The 26632-nt window shown below is 38.6% G+C and overlaps 1 protein-coding gene and 1 pseudogene across 1 annotated transcript in view; one reads left to right on the forward strand and one right to left on the reverse strand.

The window, feature by feature from the left end:
• EDA (ectodysplasin A) overlaps nt 1-26632 on the reverse strand; it is a 102521-nt gene that overhangs the window by 18617 nt on the left and 57272 nt on the right. The window lies entirely within an intron of this gene.
• Nucleotides 15631-16375, forward strand: LOC122435346 (annotated as a pseudogene).

Genomic DNA, 26632 nt, shown 5'->3' on the forward strand with positions numbered 1-26632 from the left:
TGGGAGATCTGGGTTCAATCCCTGGGTTTGGAAGATCCCCTGGAGAAGGGAACAGCTACCTACTCCAGTATTCTGGCCTGGAGAATTCCATGGACTGTATAATCCATGGGGTCGCCAAGAGTCGGACACGACTGAGCGACTTTAACTTCACTGTTATATCAGACTTTGAAGCAGGCTTTGAGAAAATGATCACCATGCAACCAGTCCTTACTGAGCATGCCTAGGAAGGAAGAACAGTAAATAATGAAACAAGTCTATTCTCAGAGAACTTACAGTTGAATGGGAAAGTACTAAAAGGGGGAGACTTAAGGAAATATACTGGTTAGTTGAGGAAAAAAAATTCCTGGAGGAAGTTTGACCGTACAAGGAAAAGGAGGGAAAGGGAAGTTAAGAATTTTTCATTAACTTCTATTATTTTTATACCAGAAATACCTACTTATTACACATACGTAAATTCATGCACATATACATACATAGAAAAGAGGAGCAAAAAGGAAAAAATAGCTTTAAAAAACTACTCACAAACAACCCTTATTAACACTTTATGCATATCTAGAAATTTTCTATGCATATAAATAGGTATTTTCACAAAATGGGATCTTGTTGCTTGATACCTTTCTTCTATGTCAGTAACTACATTTCTAAATTGTCATTTTAAATTTGGATACATCAGCATTACATAGGTAACTCTGCATTTTTTCTGGTTCTTTCATGATTTCATTTTTTTCCATTTATTTTTATTAGTTGGAGGCTAATTACTTTATAATATTGTAGTGGCTTTTGTCATACATTGACCTGCATCAGCCATGGATTTACATGTGTTCCCCATCCCGTTCCCCCCTTCCACCTCCCTCTTGTGATTTCATTTTTTATATTTAAATCTGGTGTAGATTTGGTATATTGTGTGAGGTAAGTTCAGTTCAGTTCAGTCACTAAGTCGTGTCCGACTCTTTGTGACCCCATGGACTGCAGCATGCCTGGCCTCCCTGTCCATCATCAACTCCCGGAATTTATTCAAACTCATGTCCATTAAGTCCGTGATGCCATCCAACCATCTCATCCTCTGTCATCCCCTTATCCTCCCACCTTCAATCTTTCCCAGCATCAGGGTCTTTTCAAATGAGTCAGTTCTTCACATCAGGTGGCCAAAGTATTGGAGTTTCCGCTCAGCTTTCTTTATAGGCCAACTCTCACATCCATACATGATTACTGGAAAAACCATAGCCTTGACTAGATGGACCTTTCCTGACAAAGTAATGTCTCTGCTTTTTAATATCCTGTCTAGGTTGGTCATAACTTTTCTTCCAAGGAGTAAGCATCTTTTAATTTCATGGCTGCAGTCACCATCTGCAGTGATTTTGGAGCCCCCCAAAATAAAGTCGGCCACTGTTTCCATTGTTTCCCCATCTATTTGCCATGAAGTGATGGGATAAAATTTTAATTTTTATTTTCTGAAATGGCCATGGTGTGAAGAGGGCCGAGAGCTACAGGCACTCAAGGCCCATCTTCCACTTGCTTCTATCTGCTCAGTGTACATTTGGCATATCCCTTGAAAAAAATGAGGATGAAAAAGTATAGACAAGATTATCCTTAGATTGTTAGATTGTATCACACTTTCCATAGGTGCTAGTGAGTACATCATTCAACAATATAGGAAGGAGTTCCATCTTTTTCTAATATAGCTCACCATAGCCAGTAAATAATTCTTATGAGTTTCAACATGGTCCTATAAGTCCTGCTTCATTTTTTAAAATTAAAAAAAATATTTAATTGGAGGAAAATTGTTTCACAATGTTGTATTGGTTTCTGCCACACAACAATGAAAATCAGCCTAATCATACATGTATCACCTCCCTCTTGAGCCTCCCTCCCCTCCCCCCAAGTTCTGGTTCTATATCAACCATTCTCATTTCTTTTGCTCGAGGTCATTGTGGTTTTCCATCTTCTAGAGAGAAAATACCAGAGAGCTAGAACTATTTCATATTAGATATGAATACCTTGACCTAGAGCAAAAGCAGTAACCTCTGCTCATTTCTGTATCTTCTTAGATATGTTGACTTATTTTCTCTATATGCTTCAGAACCTTTTACATGCCTACTCAGAGCACTACTGGTGTCACATGTCTGTTTCCATGGTAGCAGGCTACATTTCTCTATCATTCTAATACCCTTTATTTGGAACCATCATGGTTTCTGCAGGCAAAATCCACAAATACATCAGAGTGGGACAGACAGGTGTGCAGTCGCTGAGATTGCTTTTATAGGAGTAAATTTGAGATTTGACAGGTTTTGATTAATGTGGGCAAGCTATCTGCTCTGATATTAAGAAAACGGAGTCTTGTAACCGCATCAGGGCCGTGGAAGCTGGCAGCAGTCCTAGCCTCAGTCTGGTTTTGACTCAATCACAAACTGATCATAAGGCAAGTGTTCCATTTTCTTCTGATTCTTTAACTTCTAAATTAGGGAATACTTTGTACACTTTGTCTCTATTCTAGCCTAGGATTCTGATGAAGATAAAATGACATTATAATTAAAGTTAACATTTATTGAATATATATGAGCCATGCACTGTGCTAGAATACTTAGCATATCTCATTTAGGTCTTATAACAATCCAGCAAAGTAGGCATTATTATGCTTATCTTATAGATGAAGAGATGGATTAAATTAATTGCACAAAGTCACACAGCTTCTACATATTTTCAGGTAAGTTGAAACTTCAGAAAGATTCATGTTTTTCTAGATGTGCTTTGAAGTTAAAAAAATAAACGTATTGCTGATTCATGTCAATGTATGACAAAACCCACTGAAAAAAAAAAAAAACAAACGTATATACTTCTAATTTCTGGTTCCACACATCAAGTTCTTAGAAGCCATCACTCCCATACTCACAATAAGAAAAATGCTGAACAAACTTAAAATCACTTCTTCTTAGATCCATCAGAGAAGTGAGGTCACAAGGCAAACTGCTGTTCTATAAGATGGAGAGACAGACCAGTGGATAGAGACTTATAGCTGACTAGGAATAGAAGCCTGCACCTGAAGTCAGTATCAGTAACAACACTTTAAAACTATAATCAAAAGATTGCTAGATTCTCAGTGTGGACCAAGTAGATCAAGGGATAAAAGTCCTCAGAAGGTTCAATCTTATGGGGTTCCCCACACTTTCATGTGTTTTACTTTCAAGAGCATTACCAGGTTTTCACTATGAAGACTGGAGAAAAATTCTCTTGTGCTTCTAGCAAGGGGAAAGGAAAGCAGCCATTTTGAAATATATCTGGACCTCTCTATTATCTTTAACAAGGCCTGCCCTCAAGGAAAACTTTTATCAGAGTCTAACTGACTGAGGTTTTACCAGAGGCATACTGACATGGGGGATAGGAAATACCCAACTCAGTTCAGTGCACTTCAGTTGCTCAGTTGTATCTGACTCTTTGGGACCCCATGGACTGCAGCAGGCCAGGCATCCCTGTCCATCACCAACTCCCAGAGCTTGCTGAAACTCATGTCCATTGAGTCAGTGATGCCATCCAACCATCTCATCCTCTGTCATCCCCTTTTCCTCCTGCCTTCAATCTTTCCCAGCATCAGAGTCTTTTCCAGTGAGTCAGTTCTTTGCATCAATGGCCAAAGTATTGGAGCTTCAGCTTCAGCATCAGTCCTTCCAATGAATATTCAGGATTGATTCCCTTTAGGATATACTGGCTTGATCTCCTTGTAGTCCAAGTCTTTTCCAGTGAGTCAGTTCTTTGCATCAATGGCCAAAGTATTGGAACCTTCAGCTTCAGCATCAGTCCTTCCAATGAATATTCAGGATTGATTCCCTTTAGGATATACTGGCTTGATCTCCTTGTAGTCCAAGTCTTTTCCAGTGAGTCAGTTCTTTGTATCAATGGCCAAAGTATTGGAACTTCAGCTTCAGCATCAGTCCTTCCAATGAATATTCAGGATTGATTCCCTTTAGGATATACTGGCTTGATCTCCTTGTAGTCCAAGGGACCTTCAAGGGTCTTCTACAACACCACAGTTCAAAAGCATCCATTCTTCAGTGCTCAGTTTTCTTTATGGTCCAACTCTCACATCCATACATGACTACTAGAAAAATCATAGCTTTGTCGGCAAAGTAATGTTTCTGCTTTTTAATATGCTGTCTAGGTTGGTCACAGCTTTTCTTCCAAGGAGCAAGTGTCTTTTAATTTCATGCCTTCAGTCACCATCTGCAGTGATTTTGGAGCCTCCCAAAATAAAGTCTCTCACTGTTTCCATTGTTTCCCCATCTATTTGTCATAAAGTGATGGGACCAGATGCCATAATCTCTGTTTTTTGAATGTTGAGCTTTAAGCCAACTTTTTCACTCTCCTCTTCCACTTTCATCTAGATGCTGTTTAGTTCTTCTTTGCTTTCTGCCATAAAGGTGAAGGTGGTATCATCTGCATATCTGAGGTTATCGATATTTCTCCTGGCAATCTTGATTCCAGCTTGTGCTTCATCCAGCTGGGCATTTCACTTGATGTACTCTGCATATAAGTTCAATAAGCAGGGTGACAATATACAGCCTTGACGTACTCCTTTCTCAATTTGGAACTAGTCCGTTGTTCCATGTCCAGTTCTAACTGTTGCTTCTTGACCTGCATACAGATTCCTCAGGAGGGAGGTAAGGTGGCCTGGTATTTCCATCTCTTGTAGAATTTTCCACAGGTTGTTGTGATCCACCATCAAAGGCTTTGGCATAGTCAATAAAGCAGAAGTAGATGTTTTTCTGGAACTCTCTTGCTTTTTCTATGATCCAACGGATGTTGGCAATTTGATCTCTGGTTCCTCTGCCTTTTCTAAATCCAGCTTGAACATCTACAAGTTCTCTGTTAAAGCCTCGCTTGGACTTACCAAGATGGCGTAGTAAAAGGACGTGCACTCATCTTCTCCTGCAAGAACTCCAAAGTTGCAACTTACTGCTGAACAACCATCTACAGGAGAATGTTGGATCCCACCAAGAAAAGATACCACACTTCCAAGGGCAAAGAAGAAGCCCCAACAAGAAGGTAGAAGGAGCCAAATTGCATTTAGAATCAAACCCCATATCCACCAGGGATGCTTATAGGGCTCAAACAAAACCTTGTGCACACCAGGAACCAGAGACCCCACTGAGACTGAGCCAGACCTGCCTTTGAGTGTTTGAGTGTCTCCTGCGGAGGCACGGGTCAGCAGTGGCCTGCTTCGGGGACAGGGGCTCTGGCTGCAGCAGACCTCAGTCATGCAGTGTGTGGCATAAGCCCTCTTGGAGGAGGTCATCATTAGCCCCACCATAGAGCTGCCGAGCAGATGACCCACAAACTGCAGAACAATTATACCAAAGAAATTCTTGCACTGTTAAGAAAGTTCTAGGACCCATAACAGATTCCCAACCTGGGTATCCAGCAAAGTGACTGAAAACCCCAAGGGAATTTGACTTTGGAGGCCAGTGGGATTTGATTACAGAACTTCCACAGGACTGGGGAAACAGACTCTTCGAGGGTACAAACAAAGCCTTGTGTACACCAGGAGCCAGGAGAAACAGTGTCACCACAAGAGACTGAGCCAGACTTGCCTGTGAGTGTTCAGGAGGTCTCCAGTGGAGGTGTGAGTTGTCAGTGGCCTGCTGCAGGGTCAGGGACACTGAACACAATAGTGCATGCACAAGTCCTTTTGAAGGAGGTCATTAACCCTACCATAGTTTGTCCTCATCCAAACAACAGGGAGGGAACACAGCCCCGCCCATCAACAGAAAACTGGATTAAATATTTACTGAGCATGGCCCTAAAAATGATGCTGCTAAAGTGCTGCACTCATTTTGCCAGCAAACTTGGAAAACTCAGCAGTGGCCACAGGACTGGAAAAGGTCAGTATTCATTCCAATCCAAAAGAAAGGCAATGCCAAAGAATGTTCAAACTACCGCACAGTTGCATTCATCTCACACGCTAGCAAAGTAATGCTTAAATTTCTCCAAGCCAGACTTCAACAGAACAACTTCCAGATGTTCAAACTGGATTTAGAAAAGGCAGAGAGGAACCAGAGATCAAACTGCCAACATCCGTTGGATCATAGAAAAAGCAAGCGAGTTCCAGAAAAACATTTACTTCTGCTTTATTGACTATGCCAAAGCTTTTAACTGTGTGGATCACAACAAACTATGGAAAATTCTGAAAGATATGGGAAAACCAGACCACCTTATCTGCCTCCTGAGGAATCTGTATGCAGGTCAAGAAGCAACAGTTAGAACCGGACATGGAGAAAGGAGTACGTTAAGGCTGTATATTGTCACCCTGCTTATTGAACTTATATGCAGAGTACATCAAGTGAAATGCCAGGCTGGATGAAGCACAAGGTGGAATCAAGATTGCCGGGAGAAATATCAATAACCTCAGATATGCAGATGATACCACCTTCACTTTTATGGCAGAAAGCAAAGAAGAACTAAACAGCATCTAGATGAAAGTGAAAGAGGAGAGTGAAAAAGTTGGCTTAAAACTCAAAATTCAAAAAATGAAGGTCATGGCATCTGGTCCCATCACTTCATGGCAAATAGATGGGGAAACAATGGAAACGGTGAGAAGACCTTATTTTGGGGGGCTCTAAAATCACCACAGATGGTGACTGAAGGCATGAAATTAAAAGACACTTGCTCCTTGGAAGAAAAGCTGTGACCAACCTAGACAGCATATTAAAAAGCAGAGACATTACTTTGCTGACAAAGTTCCATCTAGTCAAAGCTATAGTTTTTCCAGTAGTCATGTATAGATGTGGACGTTTGAAAGTAAAGAAAGTGAGTGCCAAAGAATTGATGCTTTTGAACTATGGTGTTATAGAAGACTCTTGAGGGTCCCTTGGACTGCAAGGAGATCAATCCAGTCCATCCTAAATGAAATAAGTCCTGAATATTCATTGGAAGGACTGATGCTGAAGCTGAAGCTCCAATACTTTGGCCACATGATGAGAAGAACAGACTCACTGGAAAAGACTCTGATGCTGGGAAAGATTGAAGGCAGGAGCAAAAGGGGATGACAGAAGATGATATGGTTGAATGGCTTCACCGACTTGATGCACATGAGTTTGAGCAAGCTCTGGGAGTTGGTGATGGACAGGGACGCCTGGCATGCTGCAGTCCATGAGGTCACAAAGAGTTGGACACAACTGCCAACTGAACTGAACTGATCATGGCCCCGCCCATCAGAACAATACCCAGTTTTCCCACAGTCAGTCTCTCCCATCAGGAAGCTTCCAGAAGCCTCTTATCCTTATCCATCAGAGGGCAGACAGAATGAAAAGTCAACTCAGGCACACTAAAAGATTGAGACCTAAGATTAATTCATAAGATTAATGAATGATTCCACTCTACTCACACTTTATCATCACATTAACAGCACTCCTGTATAATAATTGTGGACGGTGGCTGTAGCCTGAAATTAAAAGACACTTGCTCCTTGGAAGGAAAGCTATGACAAACCTAGATAGCGTATTAAAAAGCAGAGAGATCATTTTACCAACAAAGGGCCAAATAGCCAAAGCTATGGTTTTCTAGTAGTCATTTATGGATGTGAGAGTTGGACCATAAAGATGGCTGAGCACAGAAGAATTAATGCTTTTGAACTGTGGTGCTGGAGAAGATTCTTGAGTCCCTTGGGCTGCAAGAATATCAAAACCATTTAATCCTAAAGGAAATCAACCCTGAATATTCATTGGAAGCACTGATGCTGAGGCTCCAATACTTTGGCCACCTGATGCTAAGAGCCGACTCATTGGAAAAGAAGTTGATGCTGGGAAAGACTGAAGGCAAAAGGAGAAGGGGGCAGCAGAAGATGAATGGTTAGATAGTCACACTGATTCACTGGACATGAGTTTGAGCAAACTCCAGGAAGTAGTGGATGGGGAGCTTGGCGTGCTGCAGTCCATGGGGTTGCAAAGAGTCAGATGTGACTTAGTGACTGAACAACAATAACAACTAAAAACATTGAAAGTCTTAGACCCTAGTTAAGAAGTTTCTGTGGATAATCAAAGACCACCTGAAGAGACTAATATAAGAACAATGAGACAGTTTTAGCCTCTGACACCATAGCTACAGCAAAGAGTAAACAGAAACTAACTCTTGTTGCTGTTGTTTAGTTGCTAAATCGTGTCTGACTCTTTTTCAACTTCATGGACTGTAGCCTACCAGGTTCCTCTGTCTATGGGATTTCCCAGGCAAGAATACTAGAGTGGGTTGCCATTTAAAGTGCTCTTAAAGATCTCCAGGGAATCTTCCTGACGCAGGGATCGAAACTGTGTCTCCTGCTTGGCAAGCAGATTCTTTACCATTGAGCCACCTAGGAAGCCCAGATTAACTCTTAGTTGAACATAAAACCTTTACACTACTGGCCTACCTAACTCAGTTTCTTTTATCCAGTAAATCATGTCTGGTTTTCAGTCAAAAATTACAAGGCATAGTAAAGGTTAAAAACATAGTCTGGAGTGATAAACCAAGCATCAGAACCAGACTCAGAAATGAAATATTACAACTGATATCACAGAAATACAAAGGAGCATGCCTGTGTGCATGCATGTTAATTCGCTTCAGTTATGTCTGATTCTTTGTGACACTGTGGATTGTAGCCCGCCAGGCTCCTCTGTCCAGGGGATTCTCCAGGCAAGAATACTGGAGTGGGTTGCCATGCCCTCCTCCAGGGGATCTCCCTGACCCAGGGATCGAACCCACGTTTCCTACATTGGCAGGCGGGTTCTTTACCACTGAGCCACCAGTGAAGCCAATGGAATATTACTTGGCCATAAAAAAGAATGGACAACAACACAGATGACCTTGAGGGCATTATTCTAAGTGAAATAAGTCAGACAAAGAAGGTCAAATACCATATGATCTCTCTTATATGTGGAATTAAAAAATAGATAAACAAACCAACCAACCAACCAAGCTCATAGATACAGAGAACAGATTGGTGGCTGCCAGAGGTGAAGGTTCAGGGAGGGGTCGGAGAAATGGGTGAACATTTTTTTAAGTTTAAATAAATTGAATTAAAAAATAAAGTTGGTTATCCAAAACAACAACAACAATAACTCACTATTAGTGAGCTAGTGAACTTGAAGATGTCAATAGAAACTTCATACATGAAATGCAGAGCTAAAAAAGGAATGAAAAAGATGGAATAGCATATCCAAAGACTGTGGTACAATTACAAATGGGGTATATACACATAATGGGAATACCAGAAGAAAGAGAGGAGGGAATAGAGGAAATATTTGAAGTAATATCAAATAAGAGTTTTCTAAAAGTAATGGCAGACACCAAACCTTAGATCTAGGAAACTCAAGAGAATATCAAGCAGGACAAATACCAAAACGCTGACCACTAGGCATATCGTATTCAAACTGCAGAAAATAAAAGACAAAGAGACAATTTTTAAAGAAGGCAGAGGGGTAAAAAAAAAAATTACATTGGCTTCTCTTCAGAAACTATTCAAGCAAGAGAGTGCAGTGAAATATTTAAAGTGTTTAAAGAAAAAAAAAAAGCTAGAATTCTGTATCCAGCAAAATTATTCTTCAAAAATGAAGCTGAAATAAAGACTTTTGCAAACAAAAATTGATTAAATTTGTTGCCAGGAGACATGTCTTATAAGAAATGTTAAAAGAAGTTCTTCAGAAAAGGAAAATTATATAGGTCAGAAACTTGGATCTACATAAAGAAAGAATATTAGAGAAGGACTTAATAAAAGTAAAATAAAATCTTTTATTTTACTTATTCTTAATTGATTTAATAGATAATAGTTTACTCAAAATAATAATAGCAAAGATGTATTCAGTGATTATAGCTTATGAATAAGTGAAACAAATAACAGCCGTGCTATAAAGGATACAGGAGAGGAATTGGGAGTACTTTGCTATAAGGTACTTGTACTACTTGTGAAGTGGTATAATATTATTTGAAAGTAAACTTGGATAAGTCATAAATGTATATTTCAAACTCTAGGGCAACCACTAAACTTTTTAAAAGTATAATTGATATGAAAGATGAAAGAAAATGGAATCATAGCAATATAAAATGTTTGATTAAAACCAGAGAAGGCAGAAAAAGAGTGGAAGACAGAAAAAGAAAAAAAGAAATGGTCAATGAATACAAAAGTTACAAATATAGTATATACTAACTAGCTATATCAATAATCAATTAAAATAAAAAAAATTTCTTCAGTTCTCTCCTATTATTTACTTATTTATTTGACTGTACTGGGTCTTAGTTGCAGTACCTGAAGTCTTCAATTTTCACTGTGCCATGCTGGATCTTTAGTTGCAGTATGCAGCATCTTTAGTTGCAGCATGCAAACTCTTAGCTGCATCATGTCAGATCTAGTTCCCTGAACAGGGATCAAACCTAAGTCCACTGCACTGGGAACCCAAAGTCTTATCCACTGGACCACCAGGGAAGTCCTTCAATAATCACTTTGAATGGAATAAATATACCAGTTAACAGATAGAAACTGTCAAAGTAGATAAAAAACCAATAACTAACTATTTCTGTAAGAAATACACTTTAAACATAAGACAAAGGCAGATTAAAAGTAAAGGGATGGTGAAAGATACCATGCTAACACTAATCAAAAGCAAGCTAATTTCAGACAAAGTTGACTTCAGAGGAAGGGAAATTATCAGGAGTGAAGAGAGGCATTATATAGTGATAGAGGGGTCAATTTTCCATGACATAAGATCCTTTAATCTTATGGCAAAATCTGATGACTCCACTATTATAGTTGGAGACTTCCCCATCCATTGATCAGTAACTGAAATATCTAGCAGGATAAAATTGGTAAGGATATACTGAGCTGAAGAGCACCATTAAACAACTAGTATCTAACTGACATTTATAAAATACTTCATCCAACAAAAGCAGGATACACAGTCTTCAAGTTCACGTGGAACATTCACTGAGATAAACATTATGTGTCATAAAACATACCTTAGCAAATTTAAAAGCATAGATATCATATTAATTGTACTCTCATATTACAATGGAATTAAACTAGAGATTAGTAACAGAAGGTAGCTGGAAAATTATATGGATTACAACAGGAAAAAAGACCTAAATGATTTCAGAAAATATTTAATCTAAGATTTCACCTCAGGAAACTAGAAAAAGAAGAGCAAATTAAATTCAGAGTAAGCCCAAGAGAAGAAAAATAAAAATCAAAGTAAAAGAAGTGAGATTGAAAACAAGAAAAACAATGAAAAAAAAAATCAATGAAACCAAAAGCTGGTTCTTTGAAAAGATGAATAATATTGATAAACCCTTACCTAGGCTAACCAAGAAAGGGAGAGAAAAAACACAAATTACTAATATCAGAAAGGAAAGAAGGGCCATTACTACTGATCTAATGTATATTAAAAGGATAATGAAATAATACCATGAACAAATCTGCTCACAAATTTGATAACTTAGATGAAACTGGCTAATTATTTGAAAGATACAATCTATCAAGACTCATATAAGGAAAAATATATAATCTGAAAATATAATTTATAAATGATAACTCATCTACATATTAAAGAAATTGACTATATAATCTGAACAGGCCTATATAAATTAAAGAACTTTAATCAACAATTAATAACCTTTTAAAACAGAAAGTACCAGGTCCAGATGGTTTCGTTGGTGAATTTTACCATTTAGGGAAGAAATTATAACAATTCTCTACAACCTCTTGCAGAAAATAGAACCCGATGGAACACTTTCTAGCTCATTCCATGAAGCTAGAATTATCCTAATACCAAAGTCAAATATATTAAAAGAAAGGAAAACTACAGACCAACATCTCATTGAAAATCCTCAACAAAATATTAGCAAGTCAAACTCAACAATGTTACAAAAATTATACAGCACAATTAAGTGGTATTTATTCCTGGTACACAAGGCTGATTTAATATCCAAAAACTAACTTAATCCATCATACAGCAACATGCTTAAGAAGAAAAACCATACGATCATTATCAATAGATGCAGAAAAATAATTTCAAATCCAAGATCCATTCGTGATAAGAGCTCTTGTCAAATTAGGAGAAGAGAGAAACTTGATCAATTTGATAAAAAAATCTACAAAATCTATAGCTAATATCATACTTATACTGAGAAACTAGATGATTTTGCTCTAAGACTGAGAATGAGGCAAGGATGTCCTGTCTGACCACTCCTATTTGACATCACACTGGAGCTCCCAGCTAATGCAATAAGGTAAGACAAGAAAGAAAAGGCATAAAACAGGCACATGAAAAGATGCTCAACATCACTAATTATTAGAGAAATACAAATCAAAACTAAGAGACATCACCTCACACCAGTCCAAATGGCTGTCATAAAAAAAATCCACAAACAATAAATGCTGGAGAGGTTGTGAAGAGAAGGAAATCCTCCTACAGTGTTGGTGGGAATGTACATTGGTACAGCCACTATGGAGAACAGTATGGAGTTTCCTTAAAAAACTAAAAATACAGCTACTACAAGACTCTGCAATTCCACTCCTGGGCATATACCTGGAGAAAACCATAATTCAAAAAGATACATGCACCCCAATGTTCACTGCAGCATTGTTTACAATAGCCAAGACATGGAAGCAACCTAAATATCCATCGACAAAGGAATAGATAAAGAAGATGTGATACACATATACAATGGAATAGTAACTCAGCTATTAGAAAGGATGAAATAATACCTCTTGCACCTATATGGACAGACCTAGAGATTGTCTTACTAAGTGAAGTCAGACAGAGATGGAGAAATATAGGACATCTCTTACATGCAGAATCTAAAAAGAAATTATATAAATGAACTTACTTACTAATCAAAGCTATGGTTTTTCCAGTAGTCATGTATAGATGTGAGAGTTGGACTATTCCATGACTGATTCATGTCAATGTAAGGCAAAAACCAATACAATATTGTAAAGTAATTAGCCTCCAACTAATAAAAATAAATGAAAAAAAAGAAAAACGTCAAGAAAAAAAAAGAAAGCTGAGCACTGAAGAATTGATGCTTTTGAACTGTGGTGTTGGAGAAGACTCTTGAGAGTCCCTTGGATTGCAAGGAGATCAAACCAGTCAATACTAAAGGAAATCAGTCCTGACTATTCACTGGAAGGACTGATGCTGAAGCTGAAACTCTGGTACTTTGGCCACCTGATGCAAAGAACTAACTTATTGGGAAAGACCTTGATGCTGGGAAAGATTGAAGGCAGAAGGAGAGGGGGACGATGGAGGATGAGATGGTTGGATGTCATCACTGACTCAATGCACATGAGTTTGGGCAAACTCCAGGAGTTGGTGATGGACAGGGAAGCCTGGCGAGCTGCAGTCCATGGGGTTGCAAAGAGTCGGACACGACTGAGTGACTGAACTGAACTGAACTTACAAAACAGAAACAGAATCACATACTTAGAGAAAGAACTTATGGTTTTCAGTGGGGAAGGGTGGGGGGAAGGGATAGTTAGGGAGTTTGGAGTGGACATGTACACACTGCTGTATTTAAAATGGATAACCAACAAGGATCTACTGTAGAGCACAGGGAAATCAGCTCAATGTTATGTGGCAGACTGGATGGGAGGGGAGTTTGAGGGAGAATGGATACATGTTTATGTATGGCTGAGTCCCTTTGCTATTCCACCTGAAACTATCACAACATTGTTAATTGCCTATGTTCCAATATAAAATTAAAAGTTAAAAACAAGAAAAGAGAAAGCACACAGATTGAGAAGAAAGAAATAATATTGTCTTTGTTTGTAGATGATGTGATTTTCTATGTAAAAAATAGCGCATTGACAAAAAAATGCTCCTGGAATTAATAAGCAAGTATAATAAAGCTGTGAGATACAAGTCCAATATACAAAAGTTAATTGTTTTCCTATAGTAAGAATGAATTCAACTGGAATTTGAAATTAAAAAAATAAACACTTTAGCACCAAAAAAGAAGAAATATTTATGCACAAATCAGAGTATGTATAAGACTTATATGAGGGAAAACTATAAAACTCTGATTTAAGAAATAAAAGCCTGAATAAATGGAAGGATATGCCATGTTCATGGACTGGAAGACTCAACACTGTTAAGATGTCATTTCTTTTCAACTTTTTTTAATTTTAAAATAGGGATTTTTTTATGATATAATTTTTTTTCATTTATTTATATTAGTTGGAGGCTAATTACTTTACAGTATTGTAGTGGTTTTTTGCCATACATTGATATGAATCAGCCATGGATTTACATGTGTTCCCCATCATGAACCCCCTCCCACCTCCCTCCCCATCCCATCCCTCTGGGTCATCCCAGTGCACCAGCCCTGAGCACTTGTCTCATGCACCAAACCTGGACTGGCGATCTGTTTCACAATTGATAATATACATGTTTCAATGCTATTCTCTCAGATCATCCCATCCTGGCCTTCTCCCACAGAGTCCAAAATCTGTTCTATACATCTGTGTCTCTTTTTCTGTCTTGCATATAGGGTTATCATTACCATCTTTTTAAACTCAATATACATGCATTAGTTAGTTAGTTAAGTCGCTCAGTCGTGTCTGACTCTTTGCGACCCCATGGACTATAGCCCACCAAGCTCCTCCGTCCATGGGATTCTCCAGGCAAGAATACTGGAGTGGGTTGCCATTTCCTTCTCCAGGGGATCTTCCCGACCCAGGGATCGAACCCAGGTCTCCTGCATTGCAGGCAGATGCTGTAACCTCTGAGCCATCAGGGAAGCCCATATATATTCATTAGTATACTGTATTGGTGTTTATCTTTCTGGCTTACTTCACTCTGTATAATGGGCTCCAGTTTCATCCACCTCATTAGAATGGATTCAAATGTTTTCTTTTTAATGGCTGAGTAATATTCCATTGTGTATATGTACCACTGCTTTCTTATCCATTCGTCTGCTGATGGGCATCTAGGTTGCTTCTATGTCCTGGCTATTATAAACAGTGCTGTGATGAACATTGGGGTACACTCTTTTCAACTTATCTATGGACTCAGTGCAATCCCAGTCAAAATCACAGCAAATTATTTTGTGGATATAAAAAACCCTGACTTTGTATTTTATGCACAAAGGAAAAAGACTCACAATATTCAAGTATAAGAACAAAGTTGGAGGGCCAAAACTACCTGATACAAAATTTAGCATAGAGCAATGGTATTCATGATTGTGTTGGTATTGGTGGAACAGCAGACATACAGGTTAATGGGCCAGAATACAGAGCACAGAAATAGACCCAAACAAATATAGTCAACTGATTTTTGACAAAGGAACAAAGCAATCCAATGGAGAAAGAATAGTTTTTTCAACAAATGGCGCTGGAACAACTGGACAGCTCATGCAAAAAAAAAAAAAAAAAATCCAGACACTGTCCTTATACCTTCCACAAAAATAAACTCAAAATGGATCATAGAACTAAGTGTAAAACACAGAACTCTAAAACTCCTGGAAGTTCCCTGGCTTCCAGCATCCCAGCATGTGAACTCCAGCTCTTCACAGTCAGCCTCCAGCCAGTTTTGCTCTCTGCTCTGGCCCTTTGCCCTATAGCCCCCAGCTCCTGGGGCCTGCTACTCTGGCCCGAACACCTCTGCTGGCAACAGATCCATGGCCGAAAGCAGGGAACTTGACATGACAGGTGCCAAACAGAGCACCAGAATGTGGCTGGTCAGGGTTCTTTGTTATCTGTCACTGCAATGGGCTAAGGCCCAAAGAAGTGAAGTTGGAAAACTGGATTTCCAAAAATCAAGGAAGGACCAAGGTGTTATTTACTTTGAATGAGGACCTTGCAAATACTTACGATATTGGCAGAAAAATAGCTTCAGTCAGTGCTCCTTGAGAATATGCATTTATCTTGCAAAGCGTTTGAGGACAGACATTAACAGGGTTTACTCAGAGCTCATCAGATAAGCTTTCACTGGAAGGACTAGTGGTACAAAGAGCTGAATGCTGACCCACTGCCAGTGAAAACTACCAGTGATTCAAGAGATTACAAATAGAAGAATCTTCCAATCCTGTAAGGCTACCACAGCACCTGGACAAAGCTGTGACAACCAATTACAAACCTGTTGCTAATCATCAATACAATGCAGAATATAAAAGGAAAAAGAAAGAAGATGGAAAACAAGTCTGAACTGATAAACAACACATTTTAGGCAAGCTGGTTTCGGCTTTTGAGAAACATCAATATTATAATCGTAAGGACTTGGTGGACATCACAAAACAGCCTGTGTTGTACCTGAAGGAAATTTTAAAAGAAATTGGTATTCAAAATGTAAAAGGGATCCACAAAAACACATGGGAGCTGAAACCAGAGTATAGACATTCTCAAGGAGAAGAAAAGAGTGATTAAGAAGACTCAAAACCCACCTGCTAAGAGAACAACTAAAGGGTGATACACTAAGCAAATGACCTTGATATGTGAATCCTTGAGTACCATCTGTGTTGGGGGAAAATGGTACTTTAATTTCTCTAGGTAAATTTTTTAAACAATGATTCTTGTAAAGTTGCTTAAGTGATTTTTGAGGAAAAAGAACACATTTATTTATAAACTTAACTTGTATTAAATCAAATTATTCATGATGGGGTTAGCAGTTGGGGGTTGAAGAAGGGTTTTATTTTTAAATATTAACTTAAAAAATGTAAAATTAGGAAATGTTTTCTAAATGAGGACTCCCCGTCCTTGTTTCTCTCTGAGGAGTTGAGGTAATACAGATTCAAAGTAAGTGGCACAGCAGGAAAAAGGCAGTCAACTACAGAAACTCTCAAAAGTTTCTTATTCTGAAACAAAACAAAACAAAACAAAACAAAACAAAACAAAATCTCCTAGAAAATAACATATGAAAAAGTCTACTTGACCTTGGGTTTGGCAGTGGATTTTTAGGCAGTGCTCTAAAAGCACAATTCACGAAAGAAACAAATTGTAAAGTTGGACTTAATTAAAATTAAAAACTTCTGCTCTGAGAAAGACCCTCTTAAGTTAATCAAAAGACAAGCCACAGACTGGGAGAAAGTATTTGCAAAACACATATCTGGTAAAGGACTGGTATTCAGTATATAAAAAGAACCCTTAAAACAACAATCAGAAAACAATCCAATTAAGAAATTGGCAAAAGATTGAAACAGACACCTCACCAAAGAAGATATATAGATTACAAATAAGCATATGATCTCAACAGCAAATGTCATTAGGGAAATGTAAATTAAGCCAATGAGCTAGCACAGCACATCTACTTAGTTTAGTGAAGTCGCTCAGTCGTGTCCGACTCTTTGCGACCCCATGGACTGTAGCCCACCAGGCTCCTCAGTCCGTGGAATTTTCCAGGCAAGAGTACTGGAGTGGGTTGCCGTTTCCTTCTCCAGGGGATCTTCCCGACCCAGGGATGGATCCTGGGTCTCCCGCATTGCAGGCAGATGCTTTCCCGTCTGAGCCACCACACTGACAATACTAAATGCTGACGAGGATATAAGGCAACAGGGATCTCATTCACTGCAGGTGGGAATGCAAAATAGTACAGGCACCCTGAAAGCAAGTTTAGCAATTTCTTACAAAGTTAAAATAGTCTTACCACACAATCCAGTGGGGCTCCCCTGGTGGCTCAGACAGTAAAGAATTGCATTGCCTGCAATGCAGGAGACCAAGGTTCGATCCCTGGGTCGGGAAGATCCCCTGAAAAAGGGAATGGCTATCCATTCCAGTATTCTTGCCTGGAGAATCCTATGGATAGAGGAGCCTGGCAGGCTACAGTCCATAGGCTTGCAAAGAGTCGGACACAACTGAGCAAGTAACATTTTCCCACAACCCAGTAACCACACTTCTAGGTTTGCCCAAAATTGTTGAAACTTATATTCAAACAAAACCTGCATGTGAATGTTTATAGCAGCTTTATTCATGATTGCCAAAAATGGGAAGCAACTAAAATATCATTTAATAGGTGAATGGATAAACAAACTGTGGTCCCTCCATACAGTGGAATATTATTTAGCAGTAAAAAGAAATAAGCTATAAAGCCACACAAAGACATGGAGGAACTTTAAGTGCACATTGCTAAGTGAAAGAGGCCAATCTGAAAAAGCTACCTACTGCATGATTCCAATTGTATGACATTCTGGAAAAGGCAAAACTGTGGAGACAATTAATTAAAAGATAAGTGGTTGCCAAGGGTTGGGGGAAAGAGAGTATATGGGAATGTTTCTGCTAAATGTTCCTATAACCTAAAACTGCTCCAAAACATAGTCTATTAACTACAAAAAATTTTATAAAATATCCACAAGTTTAAAAGCAACACTAAATGGCACATAGTTCAACATGGATCTTCAAGCCCTGGCTCTATATCCTCTGTACCTACTCCCTTTCCCTCTTGTCTCTGTACCTTCCTTCATGCCATACCTTCTGTGCTTCTTCAGTCCACCTTTTCCTCAATGCCTGCTCATTCATTAAGACTCAGCTCAGGCCACAAATTCTTTGTGTTCCCATAATAAACTATTACATCTATCAAATTACAGTTTTCTGATCATGTGATTGTTTAACTCACTAAATTGTTAACTCCTTGAGGGCAAGGGCTATGTCTTATTCATCTCTGTATCTCCAGTACCTAATGTATTTTATAGTAGGTGCTCAGTACAATGTTTGTTGAATGAATAAATGAATGACTATAGGAAAACGTAAACTTGGGATGTGAACAAAGATTCCTCCGACTCCAAGTTCATTGTACTTTTTACTGAATCATAGTGATGCTAAGTATACCAATAACAACATCAAAAATTGCCGATCAATTTACACAGTTGTTTTGCAGTCTAAATAAGTGAAAGTGATGTGCTCATTGCAGGTTCTCAATAAATGTTAATTTAATTTCACTTATTCTTTGGTTATATAGGTAGTAGGCTCTCCACTTTCATGCTTCCCTTACTTTATATAGAGAGTTATATCAGACAACTGGACATGGCCAACATTTTTTCAGTGATAAGCAATAAAGAGGAAAGTAAGGATAATGGCTGGCAGATGAGGATTGGAAATTTTTATTAAGAAAAGAAAAAAGAAAAACAACCTTCAACATAGTCTGTATCTTCAAATCTTGTAACCTTAAGAGTTTACCTCATGTTCTATCTCACACCATAAGAATTGTAAACAGAGAGAATGCCCAAATACGTGTGGGAAGTTCAATACACTTGAAGAAGATGGAAGCCATTAGCTTCAAAGAAGAGTGAGAATTTTGAATGAGAACCACATGGAATGCCCATGTTCAGAGCCCAAATTTCAGTTCCAACATCTGCTCTAAGCATGACAAAAAGACAAGAAAAGGTAGAGCTGTGCAAGTTGATTCCCACCCCACCCCATCACATCCCAATCTCTAAAGTATTTCCGATGTGAGAAGGCTTACATTCTTCATCCAAGGATTTCCTCTCTAGGCCTTGCAGCAGGGGCTCATGCCTGGGGCCTCAGGCTCCACAAACATGACTTAAGTTATGATCAACTGTGAAACTTTTCTGGCTCAGTTCTGGTTTGGTTTAGGAAAGACTTGAAAATATTGTCAAAAATATGAAAATATTACTGTAGTCAGGCAACACAAAAACAGTCCCACTAACTGCTGACATTTCAGACTCTTAATGGTCTCTCAAGCTCCATGAAGTATAGGTTCCTTCATGTCACCAGCGATGTTCCCAAAGTGACAAGCGTGTGTTCTTGCTAAAGAAATATTTTGCAACATCAAGTCTTTGGTCACTTTAGTGGTTAGGATGAAAAAGCCAGGCCTAAGAGCAAGAGTCTCTGAGGAGAATTAGAAAGATGAATGGAATGAACTGTGTTCTAGTGCAGTTTTTTCACTACATTCCAGGCAGTGCCAGGTCCCGTGTGATATTAACAGATGTCCTTAGAAAAAGGATTTTTTGGACAAAAAGAGTTTGGGAAACATAGGGTTAAGGAAAAATAAACATGTTTCTTCACTGAAGAGTTCTTACATCTTTTAATACACAAATGAGAAGTGTGACTCTCCAAAATGGGATATGCAATGCAGCATTTGGCCACAGAACTTTTTCTGAAAATACCTATCTCATTGAATTAATGTTCTGGATTACAGTGTTTGGTAAATACTAAGGTTGTGGAAAAAGCTTGAGCTTTGTTATTCTTTCAGAACTGGGTTGGAATTTTAGTTCTAACGTTCACTACCTGTGTGACCTTGAGCAAGTTACTCTACTTTTGAATTTTTTCATTTATGAAAACTGGGACTATAATATCTACCTCAAAAAAAAATGTAAGGAGGATTAAGTGAGATAATGCACAGTACTTAGCACAATGCCTGGAACATATAGGTACTCAAGAAATAGCAGCTATAATCATCACATTCATTTCTCATCACCATTATTATCTAGCCACATCTGTGTCTGACAGGCCTGCCAAAACAGCTTCAAACTAGGTCTGGCCTGAGGACTCAAATGGCTATATTTCTGACTGCTTTAGGAACCAAGTATAAGAAAAGAACTGGACTAGTTGTCCAGAGATATAGCTCTATGACTTATTAGCTGTCTGACCTTGGGCAAAGCACTTCACCCATCTACATTTCTCTCTCCTTCTGCCAAATATAGGCAAGGACTAGGTGACCTCTTACTCTAAAATTTTGTGAGCCTCAGCTCTAAAATGCTGTATAAGAGATTTATAAATTTATTGCTGAACAAATCTGTGATACAGGTTAAATCCAATTATAAAGGATAGTCCTGTATAACAAAGCTATTTTTATGATCCAGCAGATGGCTGGCAGAAACAGTGCTTTGCCAATCTGGTTACAATGAACTCTGTATAGTGAATAATTCTAACAATTGCTTACTCTGGTCCTTGACCCCATAATCGTCACTCTGTAACATTGCTCTAATCAACCAAAGAACTTGATTATGTGTTGTTTTCATTGTAGACATACAGAAGGGAGCTGAGTTAAGCTAAGTTATAGAATTTCTAGCTAAGATGTTTATGTCCAATTTCATTATTTTAGAGTTGAGGAAATAGGACAGGAGAGGTTAAGTAATTTGTCAGGGGTCACACAGTCAGCAAGTAGCAGAGCTTTGAATGGGTGTTTGGACTAAATGACTCATCATCTGAGAACTTAGACATTTCACTGCAAAATCTCACCCAGACCATACATAAAAATGTTAAATGAAACCAGAAATGGTTATTATAGTAACTCTATTGTTTATGCTTCCCGACCAAGTAAGATGTGCATTTGTCATTACCCTTTATCCCTGCGTTCAAGCCCTCTTCATAGGATGGTCCCTCTAATTGCACGGTTCATGTTGACACAACTTAAAGCATGATAACCTTTGCTGCAGAGCTTCAATTAAAGGTTTTTTTTTTTTTTTTTTTTAGTGTCTAAGTACATTACACCTCTAGGTCCTTTTAGATACATGCACAGTTCCTTTCACAGAGGCCTCTAACAGTCAAGTATTTTTTTTCATTTAGAAACCATGTGGCCTTTGTAAAAATTTTAAGCTAGGTTCATAAGAGAAATCTTACTATGAATATCAAGGTTAGCCTTTATGCTCTTGTTCTTCTCTACTTATATCCTGTCTCATGAATATATTTATTTCCAGGGCTTCAACCCTTATGGAGAATCATACTTTCTAAGTCACAGCCCATGTCTCCAACTCTCTTGTGACATTGCCTCTTGAATACATTTCCTGTTTCCTGAAACCTACATGCTTCAGATTGAATTCATCTTCTAAGTTATGCTAAGTCATAACTTCTATGCTAAGTCACTTCAGTCATGTCTGACTCTTTGCGACCCCATGGACTGGGGACATGACATAAATCATCAGAGCTATCCTAGCCTCCTGTTGGCAGATCAATCCAATCAATAGCACAAATGGTTATTCTCAGAAGTAATTTTCTCAGCCTTGCTAAGGGTGTGTGGGTGGTCCTCTGGTTCCCCTTCAGTGGGGAGGAATGCAGCCACCACAGTTGACCAGGTAAACCACAGAGAGCAGTTACATTGAGAACCACACCTATGCAACATGACTCTTAACTGGGTCCCAGAATAGTCCAAGATGGCTACCTATTGTGCTGCTGTGCTTATGGTATCTTTAATCAGAGACAGAGCTCAACTGAGTCACATTGGATTCTTCTTATAATAAGACAAACTGGGGACTTCCAATGCTCAGTCTGTGTGCACTCTGGTCATTTATGTTAGAACATGTCTAGGATGAAAGTGTTGCTCAATATTTTAATTTAGGAAGAGCTAGCCCAATTTTATTTTTTACCAAGAAGTGAATACCTATCTGCCTTCATCAGAGGTTATCCATCAATGTAGTAAATGTTAGCTTCCTTTTCTATTTTCAGTATTGCCACCCCCATCTTGCATGCCATGTTCTATACATTGTATTCTGCAGAACTTTGTTCCAGGAAATACTTTTCCCTTTGCAGGAATATTGGATACATAACAGTAAACCACAGAATTGCATTCAAGCCCCAGTTCTACCACTTACTAAGTGTTGTTTGACACTGAGAAAATTGCTTTATCTCCCTGGCTATATCCTCAAAATGAGGATACTACTACTTGCTTTAGAGAGTTATAAGGATCATAAAAGATAATACAAAAATATATGCAAGATATTCCTTAGGCTCTCAAGAAATAGAAGTTCTCTGTAAAATTTCATAAGCATATAAATTTAATTCATCCCCAAACCAAGCAAACACAAAGTTCAAATAACTAAGACCTTTAATCTAATAAGAACTGATGTTCAGAATGACAATACTAAGGCATAGCAACATTATGAAATGGCCTTGAAGGATATAGCTTCCTGTAGAAACTTTTTTTCTTTTCAGTTAATTCTTTCAATTATATTCAACTCATAAGTGTTGTTTGAACACAAGATGTTTAACACTACATTTGTAATACATGAAATAGGCAATGTAAGACCTGGGCACCTTGTCATATCTTTTAAATCAGCTATCTTGGGTTTTCTAGCTATAGAATTATTTCTGTAAAAATAACGAGAGTCTGTATAATTGTTCAATAGTTAACATTTCTTATTTCAGTTTCTTGCCTCATTGCACTGGCTAGCACTTCAACAATAATGTTGAAGGAAACTTCCTGGTGGTCTAGTGGTTAGGATTCCATGGTTTCACTGCAGGGAACCCAGGTTCAATACCTGGTTGGGGAACTAAGACCCTGCAAGCTGTGTGGTGCAGCTAGATTAAACAAAATTTAAAAAAGAGAACTAAAAAAATAATGTTGAACATCAGAGGTTATAATGAGTATCTTTGAGTTGATTTGATTTTGGCAAGAAAGCCTCTAATATATTTGCCATTAAGTATGTAAATCCATGGCTGATTCATGTCAATGTATGGCAAAAACCACTACAATTTTGTAAAGTAATTAGCTTCCAACTAATAAAAATAAATGAAAAAAAATTAACAACAACAACAACAAAAAGTACTATGTTATTTCCCCAATGACTCAGAAGTAAAGAATCTGCCTGCAATGCAGGAGATGCAGGAGACGTGGGTTAGAACCCAGGGTTGGGAAGATCCTTTGGAGGAAGGAATGGCAACCCACTCCAGTATTCTTGCCTGGAGAACCCCATGGATAGAGGAGCATGGTGGTGTACATTCCATAGGGACGCAAAGAGTCGGACATGACTGAATCGACTAAGCATGCACTCATGCATGCACTATGCTATTTATTAGGCCAAGAAATTCTTTATTGTATTAAATAATACTCTTATTTTATTCCTAGTTTACTAAAAATTATCAGCAAAAGGTATTACTATTTTTTTCCCCCTTTTGGAACACTAACACAAACTGGGATTTGTAAAAGAATAACACTTTATAAAATTGTTTAACACTGTGGGGAAGGCAAAAAATTGTTCAGTTTGTCCTGATTTGAATATATAACAATTTGATCTCAAGGTAGTTCCTTGTTTTATTTTCATTTGTTTTTATTAGTTGGAGGCTAATCACTTTACAGTACTGTAGTGGTTTTTGCCATACATTGACATGAATCAGCCATGGATTTACATGTGTTCCCCATCGTGAACCCTCCTCCCACCACCCTCCCCATCCCATCCCTTTCGGTCATCCCAGTGTACCAGCCCTGAGCACTTATGCTATCTGAGCTGATCATCCTTTGAGTTGATAATGTAATGTGATATTAAGAGATTTTGTTCTATTGAACTATCTATGCTTTCCTAGGACAAATCCTACTTCATCATGACAAGTTATACTTTCTTTTGCAGGGTTTGATTTGGCAGTAATTTATGTAGGATTTTTAATGTGAGACGTCTTTAGTTTACATTTGGTACTGTGTTTTAGAAGGATTTATTATCAAAGTTATACCAATTTCATTAAATGTATTGACAAGTATTCCTTCTCCTTTTTCACTTTGTAGGTTTATAGATCAAGGCATCTAGACCCATCACTTCATGGCAAATAGATGGGGAAAAAGTGGAAATGGTGACAGATTTTATTTTCTTGGGCTCCAAAATCACTGTGGATGGTGACTGCAGCCATGAAATTAAAAGATGCTTGCTCCCTGGAAGGAAAGCTATGATAAACTTAGACATTGTATTAAAAAGCAGAGACATTACTTTGCTGACAAAGGTTCATATAGTCAGAGCCACAGTTTTTCCAGTGGTCATGTATGGATGTCAGAGTTGGACCATAAAGAAGGCTGAGCAGTGAAGAACTGATACTTTTGAACTGTGGTGTTGGAGAAGACTCTTGAGAGTCCCTTGGACAGCAAGGAGATCAAACCAGTCAATCCTAAAGGAAATTAATCCTGAATTTTCATTGGAAGGACTTTCGCTGAAGCTAAAGTTCCAATACTTTGCCCACCTGATGTGAAGAGCCAACTCATTGGAAAAAACCCTGATGTTGGGAAAGATTGAAGGCACGAGAAGGGGATGACAGAGGATGAGATGGTTGGATGACATCACTGACTCAATGGACATGAGTTTGAGCTAACTCCAAGAGATGGTGAAGGACAGGGAAACCTGGTATGCTGCAGTCCATGGGGTCAAAATGAGTCAGACACGACTTAGCGATTGAACAACAACAAGAACATGGGAAATATTTGTTTTCTAATATCTTGATTTAGCCCTAACTCCTTTTCCCCCCTAGGATGTCTTTTGGTGGTTTTTCTCCCTGGTGGAAAAAAAATGTACAAGAGCCTTCATTTAAAACATTTACAGCTAGTCCTGTTTTGTACCACTTCCTTGAGGACAACTGATGCACAGTCTCAGTTTTTTGTAAGAGTTTATGCAGCCATGCTAACTTAGGAAAAAGTCCATTGATCTCTTCTTATTTGTTTTCTGTGTATTTTCATCTAAGGTACCAATGTCATTGCCTCCAGGAGGAAGGATGAGAGATGAGGTATGGAGGGAGGAAGGGGATGGATGGACTCAAGGAGCATGAGGAATGAAGTCTGGTAGGTTTGCCCTGGAAAGATTTGCTTTATGGTGGTTATGTGCTTAAATTGATCTTTGGAAGGGTATTAGCTGCCAGTCAAAGCAACTACTGTAGGAGCTGGAGAAAGAAATATAATTTCAGTGTGTATCACCATCAAATAATATTACAGAACTATTGGCATATCTTCACTTCTTAACATACAACTGTAACTGAAACATGGCAGAAAGCAAAGAGGAACTGAAGAGCCTCTGGAAGAAAGTGAAAGAGGAGAGTGAAAAAGCTGGCTTAAAACTCAACATTCAAAAAACTAAGATCATGGCATCCTGTCCCATCACTTCATGGCAAATAGATGGGGAAACAATGGAAACAGTGACAGACTTTATTTTCTTGGGATCCAAAATCACTGCAGATGGTGACTGCAGCCATGAAATTAAAAGATGCTTGCTCCTTGGAGGAAAAGCTATGACCAACCTGGTGGTGGTTTAGTTGCTAAGTTGTGTCCGACTCTTTTGACCCCATGTACTGTAGCCTGCCAGGCTCCTCTGTCCATGGGATTTTCCAGGCAAGAATACTGGAGTGGATTATCATTTCCTTCTCCAGGGGATCTTCCCAACCTAGGAATTGAACCTGGGTCTCCTGCATTGCAGGCAGATTCTTTACTGACTGAGCTATGAGGAAAGCCCAACGACCAACCTAGGCAGCAATCAAAAAGCAAAGACATTACTTTTCCAAAAAAGGTCTGTTTAGTCAAAGCTATGGTTTTTCCTGTAATCAAGTATGGATGTGAGACATGGACCATAAAGAAAGCTGAATGCCGAAGAATTGATGCTTTTGAACTGTGGTGTTGGAGAAATCTCTTGAGAGTCCCTTGGACAGCAAGGAGATCAAACCAGTCAATCCTAAAGGAAACCAGTCCTGAATATTCATTGGAAGAACTGATGCTGAAGCTGAAGCTCCAATACTTAGGCCATCTGATGCAAAGAACTGACTCTTTGGAAAAGACCCTGATGCTGGGAAAGACTGAAGGCAGGAGAAGGGGATGACAGAGCATGAGATGGCTGGATGGCATCACCGACTCAATGGACATGAGTTTGAGTAAACTCCAGGAATTGGTGATGGACAGGGAAGCCTGGTATGCTGCAGTCCATGGGGTTGCAAAGAGTCAGACATGACTGAGTGACTGAACTGAACTGTAACTGAAATGGACGTCTTATGGGG

This window comes from Cervus canadensis, chromosome X, assembly GCF_019320065.1.
Source record: "Cervus canadensis isolate Bull #8, Minnesota chromosome X, ASM1932006v1, whole genome shotgun sequence".
NCBI lineage: Eukaryota > Metazoa > Chordata > Mammalia > Artiodactyla > Cervidae > Cervus > Cervus canadensis.